The 26,706-nt window shown below is 62.9% G+C and overlaps 1 protein-coding gene across 1 annotated transcript in view; it reads left to right on the forward strand.

The window, feature by feature from the left end:
• Nucleotides 1-6,931: 6,931 nt before the first annotated feature.
• Nucleotides 6,932-26,706, forward strand: part of TNS3 (tensin 3) — a 156,559-nt gene continuing 136,784 nt past the window's right edge. The window contains exon 1 of the mRNA XM_049095289.1: nt 6,932-7,016. The gene's annotated coding sequence lies outside the window, so the exon portion shown is untranslated. The remainder of the gene's footprint in view (nt 7,017-26,706) is intronic.

Here is a 26,706-nt window from a genome sequence, read left to right on the forward strand (position 1 = left end):
GAGGTCATAGGGCAGATGGCCAGTCACGCCAAGATTGCAGATTCAGGCGTCCTGGATGTGCCCCCAGGGGCTCCCAGGTGGAGAGGACATGCCCCCCCCCCGGCCCCTCCCTGAGCATGAACACGTGCCACCTGGAGGCACCGGCCCCCACCTCTGCAGACAGACACTGGAGCCACGGGGGCCCACATCAGGTGGCTTCTGTCCTACTCACGGTCGTGCTCACCTGTCCGGTATCCGGAGGCTGGCAAACTCCAGAACCCGCCTGAGGTCAGGGAGCCGCCCGGCGCCGCCGGTACCTCTACTCACTGCCACTGTCCTGTGCTGTCCTGTGGCTGGGCCCGGCCCTGGTTGCAGCGACACAGGCCGTCGTCGGTGGCCGCGCGTGGGTGGGGTCTCCTTAAGGTCTTATTTATTTATTTAGCGCGAGCAGCGGGGAGGGGGAACCGGAGAGGGAGCCCGACGGACGTGGGACTCGATCCCAGGACCCTGAGGTCCTGACCTGAGCTGGAGGCGGGCGACCCTCCTGTGGGGTTTTTATAAATGAATCATATGTTGCATTTTCAAAGGGATACGTCTAGAAAAAGTATCCAACTCTCGGTAAACTAGTACCATGATGGCCCCCCCCCCCCCCCCCCCCCGCCCCGGGCTGTGCGGGAGGTCCCAGCGGCGTCTGGAGATCTGCGGGATGCTGGCCTCACAGTGTCGCCTGCGGGCAGGTCTGCCAGCAGGGCTCCTTCTCAGTGGAGAGCCGCTGAGCCAAGGAAAAATAGCCCAGTAACTGCTTCAAAGCAAAACCACAAAGCACCAGGCCGTGGGCGCAGCTACTGTTACCTCTGTGTTTGCACCAGGAAGAGGAGCCGGTCGGGCCCGCTGCCCTGCGCCCTATAGGAGCCCCCCTCCCGGGATGCTTGCCCGACCTGAGCCCCCTCCCCAGCTTCCCAGCATTCGGCTCCCCCTCCGGCCGCCCCCAGGCCCCACCACGGAGCTGGGTGGCCACTTGCACCTGTTGCTGGACTCACAGCCTGGCCCAGCGCGGAGGGCCAAGGGAGCCACGTGGGGTCCTTGTGGGCCCTGGCGCCGCATCTGTCGCGGCCTCGGGTCACCGACTGGAAACCGAGGCTTGCAGGGGTGCAGGGTGGGGGTCTGATTCTCCCCCAGAACTGACAGGGCCCAAGCTCTCTTCGGCCCAGGCAGGAACCCTCCAGCTGTCCCTCCCTGGGGGCCGCCTCCTCGGGTGCCCCCCAGTTGGCTGCCCCCTGCTTCCTGCTCTCCCTGCGGGGGCACCTGCCCTGCGCCCCCCGGGGTGGGGGGCGGCTTCCCGGTGAGGCCTTCCTACCAGCCAGAGCTGCTGTGCCATGCAGGCCTCGGGAGAGGGGGCTGGTGTCCCCGAGACTGGGAGCTCCCCTTCACCGGGAGCGTTCAAGCGGAGGCTGGTGAGTGTGCAAGGACGGCGAAGGGGACACCCTGGCGTGGAAGGCGGACATCAGGGACTTTGCAGCTGGAGCATTCTGGAATCCTCAGATCTGCCTGACGGGGCCCACTGCCACCGGGCTGCCGCCCCCCCCGGAGTCCCGGCTCACGTTCAGTGCAGGCTCATAGAGCCCAAGGTGCAGCGACCTTGCGTGTGGCACGGATGCGCACCTCAAAGGCCTAGGGATGGACGTCCAGCAAAGCATGCAGCAGCATCCGGCTGCCCCGTGCTGCCACAGCCGGGCGTCCAGCGGACCTTCGCTGCCGTGGGAAGGCAGGGGGCGTGAGCAGTGGAGCCCGCGTCCCCGATCCTGGGCTTGGGCTGTGAGCCCGCGGTAGGCGCCTCTGTCTCCTTCCACTCAGGCCCCCGAGACTGGGCTCCAAGGCCAGCAGCTGGAACAGCATCCGTCCTCCCCTGGCACTGGAGGCCCGACGTCCGAGATCCAGGCAGGGCGGGGGTGGGGGTGCGGTCCCTCCCGAGGCCTCCCCTGGGCGAGCGGACGGCCGTATCCTCCCTGGGTCCTCCCAGGGTCGTCCCTCGGTGCGGGTCTGCGTCCTGACGTCCTCTTCTGATGAGGACGCAGTCACACTGGAGCAGGGCCCACCCTAGTGACCTCGTTTACCTCGTCACCTCCTTAAAGACCCCTCTCCACGTACAGACCCGTTCTGAGGTCCTGGGAGCCAGGACTCCAGCTCGTGAAACTGGGGGGGAGGTTCCCAGCTGAAGGACCAGGTGGCTGGGGGTGCAGGGCTGCCCCTCGAGCTCCTTGCAGCTGAGCTTCTGCCTGCCTGCAGTCCCAGTCCTAGTCTTTTAAAGACTATTTATTTATTAGACAGAGAGAGAGCGCGCAGGAGCAGAGGCAGAGGGAGAAGCAGGCCCCCTGAGCAGGGAGCCCAATGCAGGACTCGCTCCCAGGCCCCTGAGATCATGACCTGGGCCGAAGGCAGGCAGGCGGGCGCTCACCCGCCGAGCCCCCCAGGGCCCCCCTCCAGCGGTGTTTTAAATTAAAGACCGAGTCCATCCCACAGGGAGGTAGGCCAGAGCCGGTCCACCCGTGTGTGACCCCAGAGCGTCACTGGGGCCAGCGGACCTCAGCTCTCTGGACTGGGGCCCGGGGCTGAGACACCTGTGCCCTCTCTCGCTTTGGGACCCTCTCCTGAGCATGGAGGTGGAATCCATACCTTCTCGAAGGCACAGCGAGCATGTTCCACCCTTTCTGGGCCTGGACTAAGTAAGTGTCCCTTAGCTCCCCTGGACTCTCGGGACCCATCAGAGTCGTTCATTCTTGCGGGACCACCCATGTACTCCCCACACAGCCTCGCCGAAGAGCTGCCGAGGTCCGTGTGCGTGCACCCAGCTCAGCACCAGGGAGCCAGACAGAAGGCAGGATGCTGTCCAGGGTCCCCAGCCGACCAGATGCGTGAGCTCAGGACACAAGGGCCCTGCACCTGCCCGGCTGCTGCTCCAAGCAGAGGCCCAGTGGCTGTTCCACACCCGGCAGGAAGCTCCTCTTAGGGGGCAGGTACGTGCCTGGGCTCCGATACCTCGGGAACCGGCACCGGGGTTTGGGCAAGCCAATCCCGTTAGGAAGGCGTCTGGCCGGGCCATCGGGGCTCAGTGTCCGGCCCCAGGAGTCCTGGCCAGGTCCTGCCCTGGGTGTCCTTCCTTCCTCTCTGCCGCGCTCTGTGCCCCGGGTCTCCCAGGCTCCTGCTCTAAGTGCCACCAGGGGTATGTCGGGCGGGAGAGCACAGCGGTCCTCACTGGGACGGGGCTCTGCCTCCGCCGCCTGCAGGATGGCGCACAGCTGGGTTTGAGCTGGGCACTCGTAGGCAGGGGCAGCTCCCTTCCTTTCTACGCATGGCAGGACAACTGAGAGCCCGTGCAGACGATGCCCTCTGGAGAGGGTGGCAGCTCTGGGACAAAGCAGCCCAGTGGGACCTCGAGGTTCCTGCAGAGAACCGTGAAGATCCCTCAGTGAACGCGTGCAGCTGGGCGGCTGGGAGCTGGCCCTCGGCCTCCTCTGGGGTGGCCCGAGGCCAACACTGACCCCTGGGCCCCAGGGCGGCTCCCACAGCGCCGGCACCCACTGGGCCTGCCTCCCTCTCCCCACCTGCAGTGTGAGCCTACTCGGATCTATCTCAGAGCCCGCGTCCGCCGCTCCAGCAGTGGCCCAGACGGGCTCCCAGGGCTGTGGCCGCAGATGGCGTGTGCGTGCATTTTGGCAGAGAGGCGGCCGAGGTTTCACGGGTTTTCACGTAGCTGCATCTCCTGCCCTGTTTCCGCTGCCCCTTCCAGGGACCGGCTCTCTGGATTGCCAGTGCGAGGACGTCAGAAACCTGTCCAAGTCCTGGCCCATGGGCCGTGTTGACCGGGGACGCTGAGCTATCAGGCTTGGGCCGTGGCCAAGACCACGTTCACGGCGACGACAAGCTTTCAGAGCCGCGGTGGGCAGGAGCCAGAGGGGCTCTGGGCACTGGAGATGGGCCGCGCCCCCCACCCCGGGCCCGCCTCTGCCATCGGCAGTGCTGGGAAGGGAGTGGCTGCTCTCGGTGTCGGTGTCGGTGTAGGGCTGTTTGTCCTACCCCAGCTTGTCCTCAGCTACACTGGTTTGAGGCTTTTGTTTTCAGATTTGAGGTATTTTTGGGTGGGGAAGGATGGGAAAAGCATGTGGCCCTTTTCCAGATCGTTGTAGCCTGCCCCGCTCAAGTTCTCGGAGACTCAGAGCTGTGGGCTGTGACGTGGGAGGCCCTTCACCTGGGAGCCCCCGGGGCAGGTGTGGGTGTCTGCCCCTCGGGGGATCTGGGAGCCGGCTGCACAGGCGAGCGCATGGAGGAGGCACCAGGTCCAGAGCGCCTCCTCCCTCCCCGGGGCTCCCAGTGGGGATGCACGGGGACAGACGCTGTGTGAATGGGCCCCAAGTTCCCGCAGCCCCAGAAGCAAGGTGGAGGCTGGGGCCGGCCAGCCGGCAAGTGGCAGCAGCCGGTGAGGCCGTCTGGCTCTGGGAGAGCAATGGGAGGGCAGAGGTTTTATGAGGCCGTGCAACCTTGGGCTTAGGGACCTTGAAGCTGCAAGTGGACGTTCTCACACCTCACGAAGCTCAAGTTTGCGTAGTCATTCATTTGGCCAGCGGGGACCTGGACCTTGGAACAGACTCCGAGAGGCAGAGTGGATAGATGTGGCCGGCTCTGGGGTGTTCCAGCAAAGAGACGGGTGGACGCACCCGCGGGGGGTGAATGGAGGCGTTGAGATCGCTGTTGGCCTGAAGGTTTTGGAACTTTATCATGTTCTGTTGCCGAACAGCTGGGTGACCTTGGGCGGTTACCTGGATCGTGATAATGCCAGCCTCGGCCCCACTCCGGGGTCAGCTGGCTGTGACCTCCGCCACTGCGGCGCCTCTCCTGGTGCCCCCTGCCCTGTCCTGCGGGCTGTGGGGCTGGGGTCTGGTAGAGGGCAGGCCTCGGGGAACGAATGCCCGGCTCAGTCTGCAGATGAGAGTCATGGCTTGTGACCTCTTGAGAAATCGTGGTCCCTCTCCACCCTCCCCAGCCTCTCCAGCCTTTCCACCCTCTCCAGCAATGCAGGGGTTGCTCGTCTTTCAAAGAGGCATGGTGGAGTAGGGGTAGGGTGGGAGCAGGGGACTGAGGGAGGTCCCCTGGAGGTGGGACAGGCAGGGCCGGGCCCTGAGCACCCGGGGAGGTGCTGGTGTTGCATCCCCGATCCATGCATCGGGCATTTCCTGGTGCCGGCGCCTTAGGACGTGGGCAGCCCTCTCCAGGTGGGACTCTGATAGGAGATTTGCTCCTGGTGGCAGATATGACCCCCGCCCCCCCTTCTGTAGGATGTGGGGTGGATATGTTTGTGGGTGCACTTTCCTTGGATGAGGGGCTTCCCACGCACTCGTTGTCCCCAGGATAAGGTGCGGTTGGCGCCTTTCTTGCACGTGCCAGCGACGTTGCTTCTAATTCTGCAGACACCTGTGTGTTTGGGGGGTGCTGCCCATTTCTCGGATTTCACTGATGGGAAAACAGAGGCAGAGATACCGACTGAGGGGGGATGTGGGTCCGGGGCGGGGTGGGGGATGCTGGACTCTCTCTGCCTCTCCCCCAAGCATCCCTCTGGCCCGAGGCTGGCTCTCCTGAAGGCTCCTGGCCGCCCAAACCCTGCTGATTGCTTCTGGCTCACTTTAGCAAGTCACGTGACTTCCCAAGTCTTCCTGGAGCCTCCCTCCTTCTCCTTCGGCCGGACCTTCCAGGGACTCCTGAAAAGTCTTGAACTTTGCCTGCCATGGCTGCGGGGCGCTCTGCGTGCACGACCCCGCCGGACTGTAAGCCGCGGGCGCGCGGGCGGGGAGCCCTGGGTCCGGGGGGCGGGCTGAGGTGGTGGAAACGAACCAACCAGTTTTGCAGGGATCCGGGCCTGAGCCGCCCTCCGCCCCCACCTGCGGCGCGTGGACCCTCGGAGCGGGGGATGGGGGTCCTGGGGGCGCGCGGGGGCAGGTCCCTGAGGCGCGCACGGGGATCCCGGGGGCGCGCGGGGCACGGTCCCGGGAGCGCACGGGGGCGGGTCCCGGGGGCGCGCACGGGTGTCCCGGGGGCTGCTGGGGAGGTCCCTGGGGCGCACGGGGAGGGGGTTGTGTCCCGGGGGCTCGCCGGAGGTCTCCCGGGTGTGCACGGGGATGCGCGGGGACGTCCCGGGATCGCGCTGGGTGGGGGTCCCGAGGGCGCACTCGGGGGGGGTCCCGGGGGCGCACGGGGAGGTCCCGGGAGTGCACTGGGGGCGCACGGAGGGGGGTGTCCCGTGGGTGCCCAGGGAGGTCCCAGAGGCGCGCGGGGGGGTCCCAGGGGCGCACGGGGAGGTCCCAGGGGTGCACGGGGAGGTCCTGGGGACGCACGGGGGTGCGCGGGGGGGGTCTCGGGGGCTCACGGGGAGGTCCCGGGGGTGCACGGGGGCGCGCAGGGTGTCCCAGGGGTGCACGGGGGCGCGCGGAGAGGTGGGGGGTGCACGGGGGCTCGCGGGGGTCCCGGGAGCGCACGGGTAGGTCCCGGGGGTGCACGGGGGCGCGCGGGGAGGTCCCAGGGGTGCACGGGGCGGTCCCGAGGGTGCACGGGGGCGCGCGGGGGTCCCGGGGGCGCACGGGGAGGTCCCAGGGGTGCACGGGGCGGTCCCGAGGGTGCACGGGGGCGCGCGGGGTGTCCCGGGGGCGCACGGGGAGGTCCCAGGGGTGCACGGGGCGGTCCCGGAGGTGCACGGGGGCGCGCGGGGGGAATCCCGGGGGCGCACGGAGAGGTCCCGGGGGTCCCGAGCGCGCACGGGGAGGTCCCGGGGGTGCACCGGGGTCCCGGGGGTGCACGGGGGCGCGCGGGGGGGGTCCCGGGGACGCAGGGGCGCGCGGGGGCGGGGAGGCCGCGGGGCCGGACGCCGAGGCCAGGTGACTGGTGGCGCTCGCCCGCGCCGCCTGGAGGGGGCCCTGCGGCGGGCGCGGCTGCGAGCGGGGAGGACGGCCGCCCGGCCTGCTGCGCCCATCGCCCCGGGAGCGCCGGCCCAGGTATGGGGAGCGCGGCCGCCCGCTTTGTCTCGGGCCGGGCCCGCCTGCGGGGGGCGGGGGGGCGGCCTCCGCTCCCTGGGGGCCCGAGCCTGCGGGGCGGGGGCGCCGGGGCCTCTCCCAGCGCGGACCGCGGGCCTGTGGGTCCCCGCGGAGGAGCAGGGCGCCCGGCCCGGCCCCGCCACCTGTGGCACGCACCCCCGGGCCGGCACCGCGCGGGGAGGGAGCCCGGGGAGCGGCCTGCGCCCTGGGGCCTGGGCCTGCCTCCCGGAGGCCGCAACCTGGAGGGCGCCCCGCGCCTCACACCGGCCTCGGGGGCGCAGGCCCTGGGCGGCGAGCGCGGGGGCCCCGGAACTCGGGAGGCCGCTCCGGGGCGGGGGGGCCTGAAGGCCTCGCGGCGCTCGTCGCGTTGATGTGCATTGATACCGTATTGATACCGTATTGATAACGTATTGATACCGTATTGATACCGTTTGATATCTCCTTGCATCCTGAGAACGGCCTCTGGATCAGGCCTTTTGACGTTGGGTGGATTTGATGCGTGCCCACTGCGGTCCCTGAAGCCCCGTGACCCTTGGCTCCCCAAAGAGACTCTTGTCCTTCGATCCCCGCGCTCCAGGGCGCGAGGTTATATTTGCAAATCAATCAACAAGTATTAAGAAAGGCGTTTGTGTGGAGAGGCCTGCACGGGGCCGGCAGCTGGAGGGTGGAGGGGAGGCCGGGCTGCCGGAATGAGGGGACCTTTGTGCCCGGGGAACTGGCAGGAGGCCAGACTCCTGACCTCGCAGACCAAGTAATAGTATCTTACTTTGCAATATCGCGCAGTGGCCGGGACCTCAGACACGAGCCGCGGCCCAAGGACAGGTACTTTCCGAGAGTTTGCTCGCTCTGAATGCTCTGCGTGTGTTGCCTTTGCCTTCCATCCCTCGGAGGGAGCTGGGCTGGGTCATTGCCCCATTTTACGGGCGTGCAAAGGGAGGCAGAGGAAAGACCAGGTATCTCGTCGCAGTTGGTGGAACGGGGTGGTGCAGCCTGGGGGTCCTCGCCCTGACCGAGTGGGTGCGTGTGCTGACCTTCCTCGCCGGGGTGCCGGGGCTAGCCGCCGCCGATGGATTCTTTGCAACCTTCTGAGAAGGTGGAAAAAGTAGGAGCTGCCTGGAACCCCGAGCTCCTGGCTGCAAACCGAGGAGCTTTTACAAAGTGTCGCTCTGGCTTCTAATGGTTTCAAAAGGAGCAACTTGCAAATGTGACCCTGGGAGCTAAAGGTCGCGGGGTCAAATATGTTCCTGCAGAGGATGTTGCTGACTGGGATGGGGGGGGGGTGTTAAAAAAAAAAAGGACCTGGGAAGAAGGCAAAAAGGCTAGAAAAATGAGGGGAGAGAGTCCTCATGTCTGACCCACCGGCTGGCCCGTTTTACAGATGAGTAAACTGACAAAGAGGGATCTGGGTCAGAGCTCTGGCCAGCGCCCGGGCTCCCGGGCTCCTTCGCCGGGATCAGCCTGGCATAAACAGCCGCATCTTGGGGGAAAGCTTCTGTTCCCTCCCGACACCCGCCCCAGCCCCGGGAGTGCCCGGAGTGGGGACGCGTGGACGGACGTCCCTGCCGGACAACCTGCCAGCTCCGGGCGGGGCTGTTGTGGGTGCCGGCCACCCAGCGGCCACCCAGCGGGCCCATCCGTCGCAGCAGGAGGCTTCCTCAGGGTGGCTCCCAGCCACAGGCTGGGCTCTGGAGAGGCCCTGCTTGGTGGCGGGGCCCCCGAGCGTGCCCCCGGCCGTGGGGCCCAGAAGGTGTGCCCAGCCTGGACTGCGGGCCCCTTCCGGAGGCGCTCTACGCCGGGGTCCCCGTGCACTCGGGGGCCTGAGCCGACATCCCCGGGGAGCCGGCAGGAGCAGCCCGGGTTAGCTGGTCGGTGCAGAAGGTATCTGGTGAAGTCAGAGCTGCGTGGGTCGCCGTCCTCGCCCTCGGGTGTTCTGGGGCCTCTGCATCGCGCTGCGGTGATGGGGGTCCTGGCCCAGCAGGGGATGGTGCCCACGTGCAGCTGGAGCCGGGCCTTGTCACGCTGCCTCCCTGCTTGGAAACACCCGCTCCTCCTAGAGCGTGTCCATCGAGGGCTGCTGCCTCGACTTCCCTTCAGCACAGGAGATGCTGTGACTGCGATACCCCATCCGTCGGGTTCTGAGGGCGAAGGGCCCGGTCCCTCCACCCCACAGCCGTCCAGGGTAGGAAGTCCCTTCTTGGTGTCTCTTCCCTTTCCTATAAAGGCAGGAAACGCGAATCTGCAGGTCCCTACACCTTCCTGTTGCCCCTGCCTGCGAGGACAGGGTTTGCTGAACACCCAGGGCCCTGTGCAGCCCGAGGGGCTCTGCTGCTCCCCTGCGTCTCGCCGCCCCGTCCTCTTGCGCGGGGTCGCCCGTGGGCCTGCTGGTGCCGCCCGGTAGAGTGTTCTGGAACCCCCTCCCCCAGCTGGGGGCTGCCTCTGCTGAATTGGCTGGAGGAGGCCCGGGTGCCCCCCACTGGGGCTGGGACCCTGTGTCACTGTGTCACCCAGTCCTCAGCAGTGGCCCCTACGTGTTTTATAAGAGTTGTTACTTTTTTTTTTATTAAAAAATTTTTTTTATGTTACTTTTTTTTTTTTTAACAACAATCTACTGACTAGCATCAAAGAATTTTGTCCCGGGTGGGCTAAACTAGGACAAATTAGTTTACGCCCCGGGGAGTCACGGGAACACGCCCTCCACCGAGGTCCCTCCTCCGGCCAGCAGTCCCAGGGTGGGGGGGTTGGGGGGGGTGGGGAGCCTTTGCTCCTGGCCTTTCCGAGGCATTCCGGGCCTTTCCGAGGCATTCCGGGGCTGGGCAGGAAGCCTGGGAGGGCCTGGGAGCGTCCCGGAGCCCAGCCTGGTGACCTTGCACAGTCGACGTGTCCCTTTGACTGCACAGCTGTGCTCACTGCCGCGGCGCTGCTGGACGGCAGCTGACTCGTGCCACCACCACCCCCGCCCCGCGTGGTTTCTGTCTGTATTTCCCCCAAGGTGGGCCCTGCTGCCCCGCGTGCTTCACCGGCTCACCCCTCACCCGTCACGGGGCCGGCAGGTCTGGAGACACACGGGGCCCGGAGCCTGGGGCTGGGTTGGGAACCAGCCCGTCTATGATCCCGAGGCTCCTTCTCGGGGTCACCACGGTTCCTGCGGGGGGAGGGCGAGGTGCCCCCAGCTGGCAGGGTTCCCCCAGCAGCTGCTTCCTCGGACACAGAGCCTGTGTCTGTCCTTGCTTCTCCCTTCCTTCCTCCCCTTGCTCTCCGGGGGTGGGGGTGGGGCTCCCGCCTTCCTCTTCCCTGCTCAGGGGAGATGCTCGAGCTCCCCGTGCCCGGGCAGCCCTGGCTTTGTTCTCCGGACGCATCTGTGGGACCTTGTTCCAGCCTCCTAGCGGGGAGCAGCTGGCGCCCCGGGGCCGGGCTGCCCCGCCCGCACTGCCCTCACCGTTCCCTCACTGCACCCGTGGGCCCCGTCCAGCCATGAGCAGTTGGCCCTGGCCTGGAGCGAAAGCACCCTGAGGGGTGGGAGGCTCAAGACTCGGGCCGCGGCCAGCCAGGGGAGCAGGCAAGTGCTCCAGGCCCCCGGCTCACAGCTGCGGGGCCGCGGGTCGCTATGGGGGGGTGCAGGCCCGCATCTGGCCGGCGAGGTGCCCAGGGCCGGCGGGCCTTTAGCTGGCGGCTGCGTTCTGTGCACATTCCTCCCGGAGCTGGAGCAGCGGCCTGGCTCCTGGGACAAAAGGGCTCCATTGACTCGGTGCCACCCTCCTCCCTCCCCACGGGTGATTCTGGATGCAGATCAAAGGCGAGGTTCGGGCAGCCCACTGGGAGGAAAGAGTGGACTCTGGTGGCCCGAGACCTGGGGTGGAGCCGCCCTTCTGGACCGTGAGCATCCTGGGGCTCCCTGCCTCTGCCCCTGCCCCGGGGCTCACGGGGGTTCGCCCCACCCGCAGCGCTGTGTCGTGTGACCTGGGGGGCTTGCTGGCGGCTTGGGTGACCCTCCCTGCGTGTGTAGCCCGGGGTCCCCGTCGGAACCGCACTTCCTCATTCTCCGAGGTGCTATCTGATCCCCCACGGGGCGGGGTGCGTCTGCCCTGTGATCTGGGACAGGTGTGTTTCCAGTTCATCACTAAAAAGATCTGAGTCGCTGGCGGGCGGGGGTGAGGGCAGGGGGCCTCCTCTCTGCTTAGACTCCGGGGGTGGGGGTGCTGAGCGGGGGAGGGCCCTTGGACGCCAGTGAGGCTGCGTCTTGTGTCCCAGCCCAGGAAGGGATGGGCCATTGGTCATCTGCCTGGCTCAGGGGTCGGAGAAGCTTCCTGGGTAAAGGAGGTCTGAGCCTTGTTTTTTTATTTAATTTTTTTGTGAGAGACACAGAGAGGGAGGCAGAGACCCAGGCAGAGGGAGGAGCAGGCTCCATGCAGGGAGCCCGATGCGGGACTCGATCCTGGGACCCTGGGGTCACGCCCTGGGCCCAAGGCAGGCGCTCCACCGCTGAGCCTCCCAGGCGCTCCAGCTCTGAGCTTCTTCCACTGATTTTTGACTCTCTTGCTCCAAAATAGTTTTCCCATGCTCCCCGCTGGCTGTAGACTTGGAGGAAACAGAAGCTGTTGACCAAGACCCTGGCTGGGCATGTTCACGACTTTCAAGCCTGGGCCAAGAGGTCAAAGAGCACAAACTTTTTTTTTTTTTTAATTGTGCTAAAACACACAGAACATAAAAAAAATTTCCCATTTTAACGTTTTTTGAAGCTTTTTTTGAAGTTGCACTGCAGCCGGGGAGGGAGGAAGTCCCGGGGGCTTTGGGGTGCAGGGCCTGTGGGCAGAGGCCCCGGGCCGTCCAGCAGTACCAAGCACAGTCATGTCCTGCTAGCGCCGTCGCCGTGCATCCCTAAGTCTGTGTCCATCTCGTGAAACTAAAGCACCGAGTCCCCCCCTGCCCCCTCCTTGCTGCACAATTTCCGGCTCTAGGAGAGCGAGACCTCCAGGGACCCGGGTGCGAGTCCTCCAGCGGCCTCGTCGGGGTCGGGTCACACAGTATTTGGCTCCTTCACTGAGCATCACGCTTCCAGGGTCGGTGCCCCGTGGCCGGTGTCGGTGGCCCCCATGTCAAGGCCGAGTATCCTTGTGTATCTGTTGTTGGACTTGGGCTGCTGGGACTAGGATGTGGGGGCTGTACGTCCTTCCGGGCGCCCGGACCTCTGGAAGCTCCCCCGAGCTGGCCCTCGAGAAGCCACGCACGCCTTGTGACCTCCCTGTGTCCGCTCTGCGTCCCTGGGCCCTGGTGCCCATGGGGCGAAAACCAGGCCCGCAGGCCAAGGAGGAGGGAGGCTTCTTACTGAGCTGTTCTGACAGATCCTGTAAACTCTGTGATTAATGGAAGGAGAAAGCAGGAAGACTGTCTCTCATTAAAAAAAAAAAAAAGTCTTCAGGGTTGCTGGGTTTTATTTTCAATTAAAATGGTCTGATTTTGTTTCTGGAGAATGGTTCTAATTTGGAAAAATGGTTCGGTCTGGGAACTGCATGCCGGCGCCCGTGATCTGGGAGCGCAGTTACCGGGTCCCCGTGGCTGCTTTGCGCAGGGATGGGGCGGGAAGGGGGTTGAGTTGAGAAAAAGGAGGCACAGGCCGAGCCGGGGCTTCCCACTTGTCTAACTGGGACCGGTGTCAAAGCCTTCGCTCTCCGTGCTGTTTAACCGGTGGGGTGAGGTCTGCTGCTCATCACTGAACACGGGGCTGGGGGGTGGGGAGGCGCTGAGGACGCCCCTTGGTGACGGCGTGCACTGGGGTCTTCCGGGGACCTGCCAGCCGTCCTTCCCCTGGTCTCTTACCCTTGGAAGGAGCTCAATCCCCAGGAGGCACTTCCTTCCGGGGGACACACACCTGGGGACGGGGACACACACCCGCCACTGCCCCCTGTGCCCTTCCTGACACCCCCGGGCGGCGGGAGTCCCGCCCTCCTCAAGTCCGGGCTTCTCCAAGGACAAGAAGCAAGGCTGCTGCTTTCATTTTTGTGCGATAAGAGCTCGGGGAGGAGCGTGGGGTTAGCTGGGTGCCCGTGGGCGAGGCGCTTGGTCCCGGGAGTCTCTGTGCCGCCCCCGAGGCTGTGGTTCCAGGCCCACCCAGGGACGTTCTAGAAGCTTCCTCGCCGGAGGGAGGGGCGTGCACACACGTGTCCCCAGGGCTTCCACAGGCTTCCCGAGGCCACCACGTCCTGTTTTTGGAATTTTGGAAGGTTCGCCTTGCATTCGACTGCGTAGTCGGACGAGGCCGCTGACGCGTCCACGGGACTGGAGGGTCTCGTCCACTGTGATGCTCTTGGAAAGCAGCCACGCTCCAAGCTGTCGTTTTACTGAAAGCCGTCAGTCAGTGCCCGCTAGGGATCCACGCAGGCCCCCGGACAAGGGCGCAGACGCTTTCCTCTGCTCGGAGCACAGAGGAATGTTCTTTCTGGACAGAGGCAGAGGTGGGCCTTCCAGCAGCCCACGCCGTGCGGGCGGCCACAATCCTTTCCTTTGTCTGACGCTCAGAATGGATCCAGTGTCGACGCACAGTCACCAGGACGTGAGAGCTCGTGTCTCATAGTTAAACGGGGGTTTGTTCTCGGAAAAGTGCCAGGCACCCGGCAAAGCCCTGTGGGGATGAGAGCGGCCCGTCCTGCGAACGGGCGTTGTGTCCAGCCGGCCCAAGGTCACGTTCACAGCATCCTTTCTCTGGGACTGTGCATGTGAAAAAAAAAAAAAAAACAAACAACCAAAAAACCCAAACCGTCCAGATTCTGGAGAGATACTAACCTTCGCGGTGCGGTACATGTGGTGCCACAGCCTCCGCCTGCCATCGTGAGGGGGATGCAGCAGGTGAGGTGACGGCAAGGGGCTGGCCTTGCTCGCAGGCCACACGGCATCCACCCGGCCCAGCCCGGCCCGTCTGCCCCAGAAATGGACATCAGGCGCCTGGAGGGCCGAGGTGTGACTCCACCCCCTGCCTGTTTCCTTAATGCGCTCTTCTGGCCCCGGCCTGATGCATGACAGGTGTGGCCGAGGACGCGCCAGAAGGGCTCTGGGAGGACCGCCGGGTCCCCGGGTGCTCTTCACCGTCGCCGTGCTGCAGGAAGGGGGCAGCTTGGGGCTGGGTCAGCCTGGAGGCGGCAGGGCAGGGCTTGCAGGCCCCGGCGCCAGGAGGGAGGGTCAGAGGCAGAGGGAGGAGCTGCTGAGCAGGGAGCCTGAGTTGGGCTCAGGACCTGAGCCGAGGACAGATGCTCAGCCCACGGAGCCACCTGGGTGCCCTTCCTGTCTGTATTCCTAACGAGGTGCATGCACTGACCCCCTGACAGGTGTTGAACCATCCTTGCATTCAAGGCACGAGTCTCACTCCATCATGGTAAAGATTCTTTATTTATTTATTTATTTATTTATTTATTTATTTATTTATTTATTTATAAAGATTATATTTATTTATTCAGAGAGAGAGAGAGGCAGAGACACAGGCAGAGATCCAAGAAGCAGGATCCATGAAGGGAGCCCGATGTGGGACTTGATCTCAGGACCCCAGGATCACGCCCTGGGCTGGAAGGGAGACGCTTAACTGCTGAGCCACCCAGGCGTCCCTATTTTATTTTTTTTTAAAGATTTTATCTATCATGAGAGACACAGAGAGAGGCAGAGACACAGGCAGAGGGAGAAGCAGGCTTTACGCAGGGAGCCTGACGCGGGACTCGATCCCAGGACCCCAGGGTCATGGTCTGAGCCCAAGGCAGACGCTCAGCCGCTGAGCCCCCGGGTGTCCCTCCTGTTGCATGTATATCCGCTCTCATCTTTATTATTTCTTTCCTTCTACGAACTGTGTCTGCGCGCATCCCTGTGCGTGCGTCTGCGTGCTGCGGATCCCCAGAATGGAAGCCTGGGGCCTGGGCTTTGGTCGGCGCGCCCCTATTCCTTTTCCCCGTTGTCACGCTCACCGTGCAGAGGGCTTCGGGGTGACAGGCCAGGGCGGGGGTGGGGGCGGGGGGCCGAGGGGGGCCGAGGGGAAGGGGCGCCCGCCCGCACCCTGCCCACCTGAAAGGCCGCCTGCGTGGCCCTGAGTGCGCCCTCCCCTCGACGGGCGAGCAGAGGCCTCCTGTTGCTGCGTCGCCCTGCAGCCAGGCGCTTGGTGTTCACGTCGTATTTCCACCTGTGGACTTGTCCTTGGGCTCACCCTTCCTTGTCCGTGGGATGCACCCCTGCACGGGGGGGCTGGGGACACGGTGCCACCCATTGGCCCCGTGGGCTCCGGGTCCTTCCAGCCGTCGTGGAACACAGCGGGGTCACCCCTTCGTGCCGGGTGCTCCCCCCGGACCCCCCCAACTGTGCTGGCGGGGCTGGAGGGCCAGGAATGTGGACACGTTTGTGGTTCTCCATGCAGGTGGACATAGGGCCGCATCACGTTCCCAGTGGGACCCCAGCTAGGCGCTGGCTGTCCCCGGGAGGTCCTGGCTGTGCCCCGAACGGAGGGCCCGTCTGTCCCCGTGCCTGCCGCCCCGGCTGTCCCCGTGCCCGCCACCCCGGCTGTCCCCATGCCCACCGCCCCGGCTCCCACACCCTCTGACCCCCGAGCGCCGTGTCGATGCCCCATCCCGGCCTGTGTCTTGCCCTGGGCACCGTCCCCACCGGGTGCGGCACCAGCTTCGTTGTCTCTGGCCAGCGCACGCGCACATCCGTCCCCGTCCGTCCTCTGGGTCTTTGTCCCGGGGCAGCCGGAGAAACCTTTTTGGGCATCTTGAGCCACATCTCAGCGCTCCTTTGCTCAGAACCTTCCAAGGGTCCCGTTTCTTTTCTTTTCTTTTCTTTTTTTTTTTTTTTTAAGATTTATTCATTCATTCAGAGAGAGCGAGGAGAGAGGCAGAGACACAGGCAGAGGGAGAAGCAGGCTCCATGCAGGGAGCCCGACATGGGACTCCATCCCGGGTCCCCAGGACCACACCCCGTGCTGCAGGCGGCGCTAAACCGCTGAGCCACCGGGGCTGCCCAAGGGTCCCGTTTCTGTCTGGGGCCGAGTCTGAGCGAGCTCTGCTGGGCATTTGGGGGGTGAAGTGTCCCCTGAAATGGAACGGAGACTGAGGCACGGGGGTGCCCTGCGGGGGGAGCTGTGCCCCTAGACTGAGGCGTGTGTGGGGCGCCGGCCCATCCCACGCAATGACCCCGGGTGGGATGTGAGGCAGTCGTAAGGACCTGAGGGAGGTCCAGGAGGCTCGAGGAGGAGTGGGCTCAGGAGGGGGGCGGTTTTCCACCAGGCGTCGGGTGAGGCCTTGGCGAGGGTGCGGTACTGTGGCAGACATCTGAGGTCACAGGCGCGAGAAGAGCACGTGCAAATGTCCTGGGGCAGCAGCTGCCCGGCAGGCTACAGACGAGCAGGGAGGCAGACAGGCCCCAGTGGGCAGGGTCGGCCTCAGGGGGCCTGTGGGCCTGGGATCAGAGGTCTCGGGTGCCGAGTGTCGTCACGGCCTGGTCCCTGGCGGCCTGCAGATGCCAGGATGGTCAGCTGGGGACGGGGGCCAGGCCTCCTCTGCAGTTTTGTAGGCGTGGGACGGGGGTGGGGTGGGGTGGAGGTTGGCTCTGGGTGAGCCGTGGAGACGGGTGGGAGGAGCGTGTCCGCGGAGGTCATCCCCAGTTCTGGCCCGGAGGGTGGAGGGTCACGTCGCCTTGGGGCACAGCCCGGGGAGGTGAGCAGCGGGGACTCCCAGAGCTCAGGGGTTCAGGAAGAGGGGGCGAGAAGGGGCTGGAGGAGGCTGGGGTGGGGGGGCTGGGTGGGGGAGGCCGGGTTGGGCGCTGCAGCTGGGCCGAGCATGCGCAGGACGGCCCAGGACGGGCTTGGGGCCAGGGCCAGGGGCCTCCACGGGTGGCGAGGGCCTGTCTGGCAAGAGGGCAGGAGGCCGCAGGCAGGTGCTGGTGGGGCTGTGGCTGTGGCCGGGGTGGCCCGGGACCGCTGGGCACTTGCTGGGGATGGTTACCAGGGGTCGTGGGCCAACGACACAATGGGGGAGACAGCAACTGCGGCCTCAAGGGGATCAGGCAGTGGGCTGTTGGGAGCCCCTGGGCTGAGGAGGGCGTCCGGGTGCGGGGTGGCCTGCAGCGGGAGATGGGAGACAGTGGCTCTGCACGCAGGGTGCCGACCAACCATGTGGGTGCCAGGCTGTCAGAGGAATGGGGGAGGGGATGCAGCACCCTCCTGGGGAGGGTCCCTGAGGGCTACACCCGGTGCTCCTTGCAGGTGGTGACCTGGGCTTGTGCCTCTGTCCCTCCCCTTCCTGACCTGGTGCGGAGCAGGTGCAGGTGTGGACCCGGCCAGAAGGGGTCCCTGTGGCCCTGGGCTCCTGGGGGGGGGGAGGGGGGGACAGCCCCCGGGTGTCCTCCTGGCCGTGTGGTCCCGCCCCCAAGGTGAGAGCCTGCCGCCCAGAGGGCCCTGGAGCCAGTGCTCCCAGCAGCGCCAGAGGTGGCCTAGTGCCGCCGCCCCGAGTGGCTCCATCCCTGCCCAGCGAGGGCCCCTCTGGCCCCGGGACGTGGCCTCCCCTCCTCCCGCGGCGTCACCGCAGGCCCCTGTCTCCCCTGCCCCGGCCCCGACCCTCCGCCACGAGCCCCCACTGCCCCATTTCCAGCAGGGTCAAGCCTCACCCTGAGCCGGGCACACGGCGCCACCGGGACCACATCCCCGTGGGTGCCACCGTCCCTGCGTCCCTCCCACACTGTAAACCGGGGTATGATGGTGGGCGGGGAACGGTGGCCGTGAATCAGTGTCGCTCGGCTAATTGGATCTCAAAGGGCAGCAGATAGGAGGCCGCAGGCCCCAAGGCTCGGCCCGGGTGTGACCGCAGGGAGTGGCCTCCGTCGCCGCCGCCTTCAGACCTGGCGTCTGTCTGTGTTGACTCACTCCCCCCACCCCGGGCTGCTGCGCACAGGGTGCCCCAGCTACAGGGTGACGAGGGCGGGCAGTGCCGCCTGTGCGGGGCCGGGGGATGCCCGGGACACCTGCGGTGCTGCTCCTGCGGGATGGGCATGGACTGAGACGCTGCAGAAGCCCTGAGCTGACTTGGAAGGAGGGTGAAGACGATGGCGGATCTAGCGCAACAACATACTCTCTAACTTCTGAGTTTGTATGTTTGGAAGCTCAAGCCCAGAACGTATATGGCCTCTTTCATTTTTAATTAAAAAAAAAATATTTTTTTTAAGAGAGAGAATGGAGGGGGTGCAGCAGCAGGAGGGGGGGAATCTTAGCCAGACACCACACTGACTGTGGAGCCCCAGGTGGGATTCGATCTCAGGACTCTGAGATCCTGACTTGAGCCGAAATCAAGAGCCAGTGGAACCACCCGGGCGCCCCGGCCCGTGTTCAGCCTTCAGGGGAGGTCAGCGAGGCCACTTGTTCTGAGGCTGGACCGGACAAGAACTCTCCTGACCTTCACTTTTGCTTTTCTGAGATCGAGGTATAATCGGGGTACGACACTCTGCCAGTTTCAGGCGTGCAACACGGCGCTCCGCAGGCGTGCGCAGGCAGTGGGGTCAACGTCGGCCGCCACTGGGGCGTCGCCCCGTCACCCACCCCTGGCCGCCCTCGGCTCTACGTCGGTTGCCGTGCGTCCGGCGGGCCGGGCAGCGTGTGGGGCGCTTGGGGGTCGCGGCCTGCGCTCAGAGTCCCCGTCCCGGGGCCCGAGGCACGAGGTCCTGCCAGGTGTGTGGCCGAGGGCGGCGCCGGCCTGCTGGTCCCACGGACGTCCCGTCCCTGGACAGAGAATTTGCTGTTTCCCTTTTCTGGGTTGCAGCGGCCGTGACCGTGGGTGGCAGCGGCTCAGCGGGGGAAGCAGGCGCGTTCGGGGGCCGCGCCTTCCGGGGCCAACCTCACAGGGACTTTCGGGGGCTGGTGGTGTTGATGAAACCGGTTACTAAGAAACCTGTAGCCGCACAGCGCAGAGCAGGGCGGCCCCCGCCTGCGGGGCTGGTGCATTTGCTCAGGAAAGGGGTGGCGCAGCTGCTGGCCTGTCCTCGTGGACACGGCGTGGACCGGAGGCCAGGGCACTCGGCCTCGGGCTGCCGGGCTCCTCCTTCTCAGTGGGGTTCCCCGGGGATCCCGCCCCTGGACCGTCTTGGTGCAGGGGAAGGGAAACCCGCGTGTGTGGTCTGGGCCTGCGCCTGCGCCCCTCCTGCAGCTGGTCTCCTGGGGGGGCACCCCACTGCTGGGGTCGGGGTTCACGCTCGCCGGGTGAAGGAAGTGCCGGGTGCCAGCTGGGGCTGCAGGCAGGTAAGATGCACCCCACGGGGTTTGCCTGTGGCTTTGAGGTTTGCACTTGGGGCCGTGGGGCCCACTTGGCAGGAACCTCTCGAGGCTCTGCCCCCGACCCCGGCGGCCGTCTTCTCTGTCCGCACGCCCTGGTGCTGCCCCCGGCTCCCTGGCTCGGGCAGGTGGAGCAGCGAAGACCCCTCCTCTGTGGTCCTGTGCCGACCCTGCTGTGCCCCGGGAGCACAGTCCATCCTCTGCGGGACGGGCCTCACTTTTTTCCTGGGGTCTCGTGCAGCCAGAAGCCAGGGGTGGGCGGCTGCGGCCTCATGCGGGGCAGGTGGGCTGTGGTGAGAGCCCGTCCCGGCCTCGGGGTTCCCCAGGGAGCCCCAGACCCCGCTGCGAGGGGGCCAGAGGGTGAGCGGAGGCAGGCTGACAGCATGGGTAAGCAGCAAAGCGGATTTTTTTCATTCCTGCCCAGTGTTTATTACCCGCGCTCCGTTTGTGTGCGGAAAACCCCAGACAAAGGTTCGATCCTGCAGACTGAGGCCCAGACGCACGGCCACGCTGCGGGGTCGGGCCCCGGGATGAGGCGGCTTGGATGTGGGCTGGCGAGCCGCAGAGGGGCGTCACTCAGCAGGGGCAGGGAGGTGTAGGGGAAACAGGACCCCGAAGTGTCTGCAAAGCCAAAGCCTGAATCCGCCTTGGAAAGACGAACAGCAGTGAAGGAACCTCAGAAATGCGAGCGTGGGGAGCAAGGTGCCCGGCGACGGGAGTGGGACTCGGGGTGTCACCCCCCGATGGGTTGGCCGGTTGGCGTTCCTGCGGCTGGAGGCCAACGGGCCCCTGCTGCTCCCTGCAGACGCAGGGGGATGGATGCTGCGCGCCAGACCCGGAGAGGTTAATTCTGGCCTGGAAGCCGCTGGAATTTGCACATGTGTTAGCCATAAAGGCTTTGCTGTCGCCCACCCGGCGGCTCCCGGGCTAAGGCATTGGAGTTTCGCGTGGAATCAGGGATGGGAAGCCCGAGCAAGGGCCGGGGTGGCCAGGTCATGGGGGCTCCCCGCCTTCCGCTCCCCCTCCTGGTGGCCCCGCGCGGTCAGGCCGCCCTTCCTCGCCCCGGGAGGAGAGCCGCGTCCCCTTGGTCCTGTGGGGCTCTGGCCGTGGGCGTCCCCGCACCCCCGCCCGGCTTCCTTCGGGCTAAGTGACCCGTCCTCCGCCGTCTCGCTGGCACCCTGGCTCCCACCCTGCGGGGTTTCCCCTTCCCTGCAAGAACCCAGGGCCACAGCACAGAACGGGACGGGATTTTCCAGCAGCTGGAAGGCCCTGAGGATGGGGCGGGGTACAGAGAGCCCCCAGGCTGTGCAAGGGCCCTAACCCTTTGCTCCCGGCCTGCCGGGACCCTCACCCCTCTCCGGCAAGGAGGGCTCCCCGGTTTCCTTGGTTGAAGGGGCAAACTGGAGAAAAAGACTTTCCACTTTGGGATTTTCCTTTTTTTTTTTTAAGATTTTATTTATTTATTCATGAGAGAGACAGAGAGAGGCAGAGGCGTAGGCAGAGGGAGAAGCAGGCTCCATGCAGGGACCGGATACGGGACTTGATCCCGGGACCCCGGGGTCATGGCCTGAGCTCGCTCCACTGCCGAGTGCCCCCCCCTCCGTGCCTGCAGGCCTGGCCCCGAGGCCTCAGCCGCAGGCACGCAGACCCCCAGCAGAGGCGAGGGGAGCACGTGGAAGCAGGGGCCCGGCCTGCCCTGCCCGCGTGCCCGGAGGCCGCTGTCTCCACTTCCCAGCTGCTGAGAAGCCTGAGCCTCCTCCGGGCTGCGGGCGGGTGGGCGGGCGGGGGAGGGAAGCTAATTCGTGTCAGATGGAGGGGCGCATGGGGGGCCGTGCTCGCTCGCCTGGCTTTTGTTCCCGGCCTCTGACTCCTGACGGTGCCGTGGCCGTGGGAGGCCACGGGGAGGCTGCTGCGCCCCTGCCCCCCTGCCCGTCTCTGGTCGCGCTTGGCGGGAACTCCTGCAGAGGGAGAGGGGCTCAGCGCCCGCCAACTGAGGGGCTCCTGCCCGGGCCGGCCATGCGGCTGCGCGCCCTGACCTCGGGGCCGCCTGGAGGCTGCGCTCACCGGGCCCGGCCGCGCCGGCACCCGCGCCGGGTGAGTGGGTGCGAGCCGTGGGTGTGCGGGGGGGGGGGGGGGTGGGGGGGGCGGGAGCTGGGGAGCCGGGTCTCTGGGAGCCAAGAGCTTTTGGGCCAGGGCACCTGCGAGTGTGCCCTTGTCGGTGCACATTGGCGTGTTTCTGTGCACGTGGGCGCCTTGCATGGCCCTCAGGGGGTCGAGGCGGGAGGCCGGCGCCCTGGGGAGCGCACATGGGGGACAGTCGGGGGGCCAGCTGTCCGATGCAAGTGCCATTTGAACACTCTCCCTGGACTCCTTTCCTGGGGTGGGAGTGGGACGCTGGCCGCAGCCCAGATTCCCCCCAAGGGAGGGGGCCCCCAGCCTGCTGGTGCTGGGGCTGTGCCGACTGCCTCACCAGGGCCACGCCGCCCTCCTGGTCCAGGAGACGCCCCAGGCCCCGCTGGCTCCAGCAGCCGTCCATCTGAGCCTGGTAATTGGGCATTTATTACATTTTTTCTCCTGGAAACTTGTAAGGTTCTGAGAAATGAAAAGTCGCAGCAGCGGCTACTTCCCGTCACTGTGGCCGCCCCGCGCGCGCGGGTGTTCGGCGTCAGGGCCCGACACTATTGCCGGGAGCCTGGGGACAGTGTGTGGTGGTGGAGGGCGTCCACGCCTGTGTCCTCCGCTGCCGGCGGCCGGACGGCCCAGTGGGCATCGTCCCGGAGGCGCGGGGGCCCCTGTGTCCGTGCATGGAGGTTGGTCTGTGTTTTTGGCCGGGGTCCGCCCCTGGGAATGACACCTGCGGTTTCCCGGCCCCGGAGGTCATGCCTAAATCCTCTCTCCCAGGCCCGGATTCTGCTGATTTGGCCTTTGTGGGGGTCGCTGTTGTGCGCCGTGACTGCACCCGGGGGACCCACGGAGAGTTCTGTGGAGAGTTCTGTGCAGCTTCGCATTCCGCAGCGCACAGCAGAGCCTTACCCGCGGGCGCACGGGGAGCTTTCCCTTTGCTCCATTTTGCAGAGACTTTTTTTTCCTTCTATAAAGGGACCTCACGGTCAAGACGGGCGCTGATGACTGGGTGCCCCTCGGGGAGTCCCCGGGGAATGGGCAGCCCCGCGCGCTGCCCTTCCAACTGTCTGCTCCTAACAATTAAATGCAATTTAGATTCCTGAACTGAGCCTGCCCAAGGCCCCGCCTCGCAGCTCCCGCCCCCGGCACGCTGCGGCCCCACCTCCCCGGAGCAAGGAGCAAGGAGCGCGGCATCAGGTGAGAACAAAGGCCGGCTAATCCCGCCGGCTCACCTCACACCGGGGATGTTCTGTGCGGGTGACGCGGGAGCAGAGGCCGGGGCTCAGGGATGGGCCCGCCCGGCTCAGCGCCTCGCTGGGGAGCCTGCAGCCTTCTAGCCGCGGCCCAGCGGGCAGGAAAGCCGCGGAACACAGTGCCTCTTTCTCCCTGGGTGGAATAAAGGTATTTGGAAGGAATAAAAGGTCCCAGTGTCCCCCAGTTGGCCCACTGACTGGGGCTGATTCATGCCTCGTTAACAAATGGTAATTGAGGGTCCAAGGCCCACTGTCTGCAGGCGCTGTGCAGGGGCTGGGGACGCGGGGGAGAGCCCTGTGCCCCGCGATGGAGCCCACACGGGAGAGAAGGCACAGAAGCCACCCTGACATGCGGGGGAAGGGATGTGCCAGCTGGGGCACGGCCACGAGGACTGTATTTTGAGATGTCTGAATGCCTGCTCCTGTCTGAGCGCAAGCCGGGGGGAGACGGGGCCCGAGCCCACAGCCTTGGACTTCAGGCCGTGTGGTTTCGGTTTTGCGTCCTCCCGTCCATGTTTGTGGGACTGGGGTGGTCATGGTTACGCACACAAGGGCCCTGCTGAGGTCCCGGGTTTCACAGTGGGAGCACCGAGGTCCCTGTCTTGCAGGCACTGGGGGGCTCTCAAAGAGTTCAGTCTCCTGTAATGAGCAGGTGATTGGGTGCCTTCTGTTTACGCAGGGTGGGTCCTTCTGGTGTGGTCCACGACGTAGTGGTGGCACCCAGTCCTGGCTGCAGGTTGGCATCATGGGGTGAGTTTGGAAAAAAAATGTGTACTCTGGCCCCATCTCCAGATGGTCTGTCTTAACTGGGTGGGGTGGGGTTTACACAGAGTGGTTTCAAAAGCTGAGCAAATGGGCAGCCCGGGGGGCTCCTTCGGCCCAGGGCGTGACCCAAGGGTCCCAGGATCGAGTCCTACATCCAGCTCCCTGCATGGAGCCTGCTTCTCCCTCTGCCTGTGTCTCTGCCTGTCATGAATAAATAAATAAATAAAATGTTTAAAAAAAAAAAAAAGCTGACCTGGTGATTCCTGCGGCTGCTGGTGCGCACGACTGGTACCTGGTATCTATAGTATTTGGTCATTTACAGTAGCTCTGTTCCTAGGCGGGATGGGAAGTATCCTTTGGGTCCCCAAGTCCCTAGGCACGTGCCCGGGGCCCCGGAGCGTGCACTGCAAGCAGCAGAACCTGCATCCTGCTTGGTGCACGACACTGCCCCCTTAGGCTTGACAAGATCAGCAAAAACACCACAAGATGCCTGAGGATTCGACAAGACTGCAGAGGAACTGGGAGTGGTGCAGGTGGAATGTGGGGACCTGTAAGCTGCCTGCACTCCAGACAGCTGGAATAGCAGGGAAGACTGGAGCAGCCAGAGCAGTTGCCCACATGGGAATCCCCCCTCGGCCGGTTCCAGGCCCTTATAAGGCCAACCGGGGGATGGTAGCTGTGAGCGGTTAGGCTGTGGGTCAGGGAGTAAGGGGTCGTGGTCTGAAACCATCGAGTTGTGCATGTAAGCACGTGCAATTTTCAAAGTTGTTTTGGCTGTTCTTAGTGCTTTGAATGTAAACATGAATTTTAGAACCCATTTGCCGACTTATTTATTATTTAAAAAAAAATCCTGCTGGGATCTCCATTGGGATGGTGTGGAATCTGTAGGTTGTACGGAAGAACTGCATCTTGACTCGAGTGAGGCTTACCATCCATGAACATGGTATATCCCTCCGTTCTGTCTCCAGGTCTTCCTCACTTTCTTTCTGAAATGGCTTGTGTTTTTTTTTTTTTTAATATATGGTTAGGTGAGAATGTTTTTTTTTATTTTTATGTATTTTTAAAGAATTTTTAAAGATTTTTATTTATTTATTAGAGACAGAAATAGAGAGAGACAGGCAGAGGGAGAAGCAGGCTCTGTGCAGGGAGCCCGACGTGGGACTCGATCCTGGGTCTCCAGGATCACGCCCTGGGCCGAAGGCAGGCGCTGAACCGCTGAGCCACCTGGGCTGCCCTGGTTTGTGGTTTGTTTCCTTTTTTTTTTATCTTTTAGGTGTTTCACGTCTTTTGTTAGATTTACTCCTAAGACTTAATGTTTTTGATGATACTATAAATGGTAATATTCTTTGAGTTTCAGTTTCTGAATGTGCATTGCTAGGAAGTAGTTTGTACATCCAGTGAACTCCTGTCCTTCAACTTGGCTAAACTTCTTTGTTAGTTCTAGAGGGTTTTTTGTACATTTCATAACTTTTTTTTGTTTGTTTTTATAGACAGTGGTGTCTGTGACTAAGGACAGTTTCACTTCTTCCTTTGCAAACTGGATACTTTTTATTTATTTTTCTTGCCCAGATGCACTGGTTAGTGTTAAATAGAAATGTTCATTGCAGACATCTGTGCCTCATTCCAGAGCTTAAAGGGAAAGCATTCAGTCTGTTGTTGTTAATTTGGGGTTTGCTATAGGTTTTATCGAGTTGAGGAACCCTTTCTCTATTTTGATTTGAGAGTGTTTATCAGAAAGTGTATGTTGGATTTTGTCAGACTTTTTTTTTTTCTTTTTCCTGATTAATTGAAAGATTGTGTAGGTTTCTTTTTTAGTTTATTGTTTGGTATTTGAATGTTAAACCAACTTTGCCCCCCTGGGATAAATCCTGTTTGCTATGATGTATTATTTAGAAGTGTGTTGTTGGGGGCACTTGGGAGGCTCAGTGGTTGAGTGTTTGCCCTCGGCTCAGGTTGTGATCCTGGGGTCCTGGGATCCAGTCCCCCATTGGGCTCCCCGCAGGGAGCCTGCTTCTCCCTCTGCCTGTGTCTCTGCCTTTCTCTTCTCTCATGAATAAATAATAATAAAAAAATTATAAATGTGTTTAGTTTCCAAAAACTTGGGAATTTTATGGAGATCTTTTATTTATGGTTTCTAATATAATCCCGTTGTGATTGGAGAACATATTTAGTATGGTTTGAATGCTTTTAAATTTATTTAGACTTAAAAAAATTATTTAGACGTGTTTTATGTCCTAGACTGTGGTCTGCCTCATTAAACATTCCATGTGTGCTTGAAAAGGATGTGTATTCTGTTGCTGTTGGGTCAGATAGTCTATCAGTGTCAATTAGGTCAGGTCTTTTGAGAATGTTATGTATCTTTGGTTATTTCCTGCAATAACTATCAATTGTTATTATTGATAAAAATAATTATTAGTGATTAAGAACGGGTCTATTAGCTTGTTGGGGCTGCTGTAACAAAATACTGTGGACTGCAGGACTTAAGTGCAGTAATTTATTTTCTTACAGTTCTGAAGGCTGGGAGTCCAGGATCAAGGTGCTGACAGCCTTGGTTTTTCTGAGGCCTTTTTCCTTGGTTTTTAGATGACTGTCTTCTCACTGACTCCTTAAATGGACTTTTCTCAGTGTGCAAGCCTCCCCACCTCCCCGCCCGTATCTCTTCCTCTTCTTGTAAGGGCAGCAGTCCTACTGGAGTAGGATCCCACCCTTATGACCATGTTTGACCTTATTCACCAGTTTAAAATGTCCCATCTCTACATACATATTCAGGGTTAAGGCTTTAACATATGAATTTCATTAGAGCACAGTTCAGTCTAAAAGAGAGAGACACAGTTTCCTTTTTTTTTTTTGAATTTTTTTATTGGAGTTTGATTTGCCAACATATAGTATAACACCCAGTGCTCATCCAGTCAAGTGCTGCTGTCAGTGCCCGTCACCCGAGAAATAAGTTTCTGACAATATTTACACATTTGTCTATTTATGTCTTTGCAATTCTATCATTTCTTGCTTTATGGATTTTGAAAGTATTGTTAATAGGTGCATAAATGTTTAGGATTATATGTTCTCTTAATGCATATACCCTCTTATTGTGAAATCCCTTTCTTTATCAATAGTAACATTCTTTAACCTGGAATTGACTCTGTTTGATATTAATATAGCCACTCCAGCTTTCATTTAACATTACCCTTGTATGTTTTCTCTGTCTTGTCTTTATTTTATTTTATTT

Source organism: Canis lupus, chromosome 16 (genome assembly GCF_003254725.2).
Source record: "Canis lupus dingo isolate Sandy chromosome 16, ASM325472v2, whole genome shotgun sequence".
NCBI classification, from domain to species: Eukaryota; Metazoa; Chordata; class Mammalia; order Carnivora; family Canidae; genus Canis; species Canis lupus.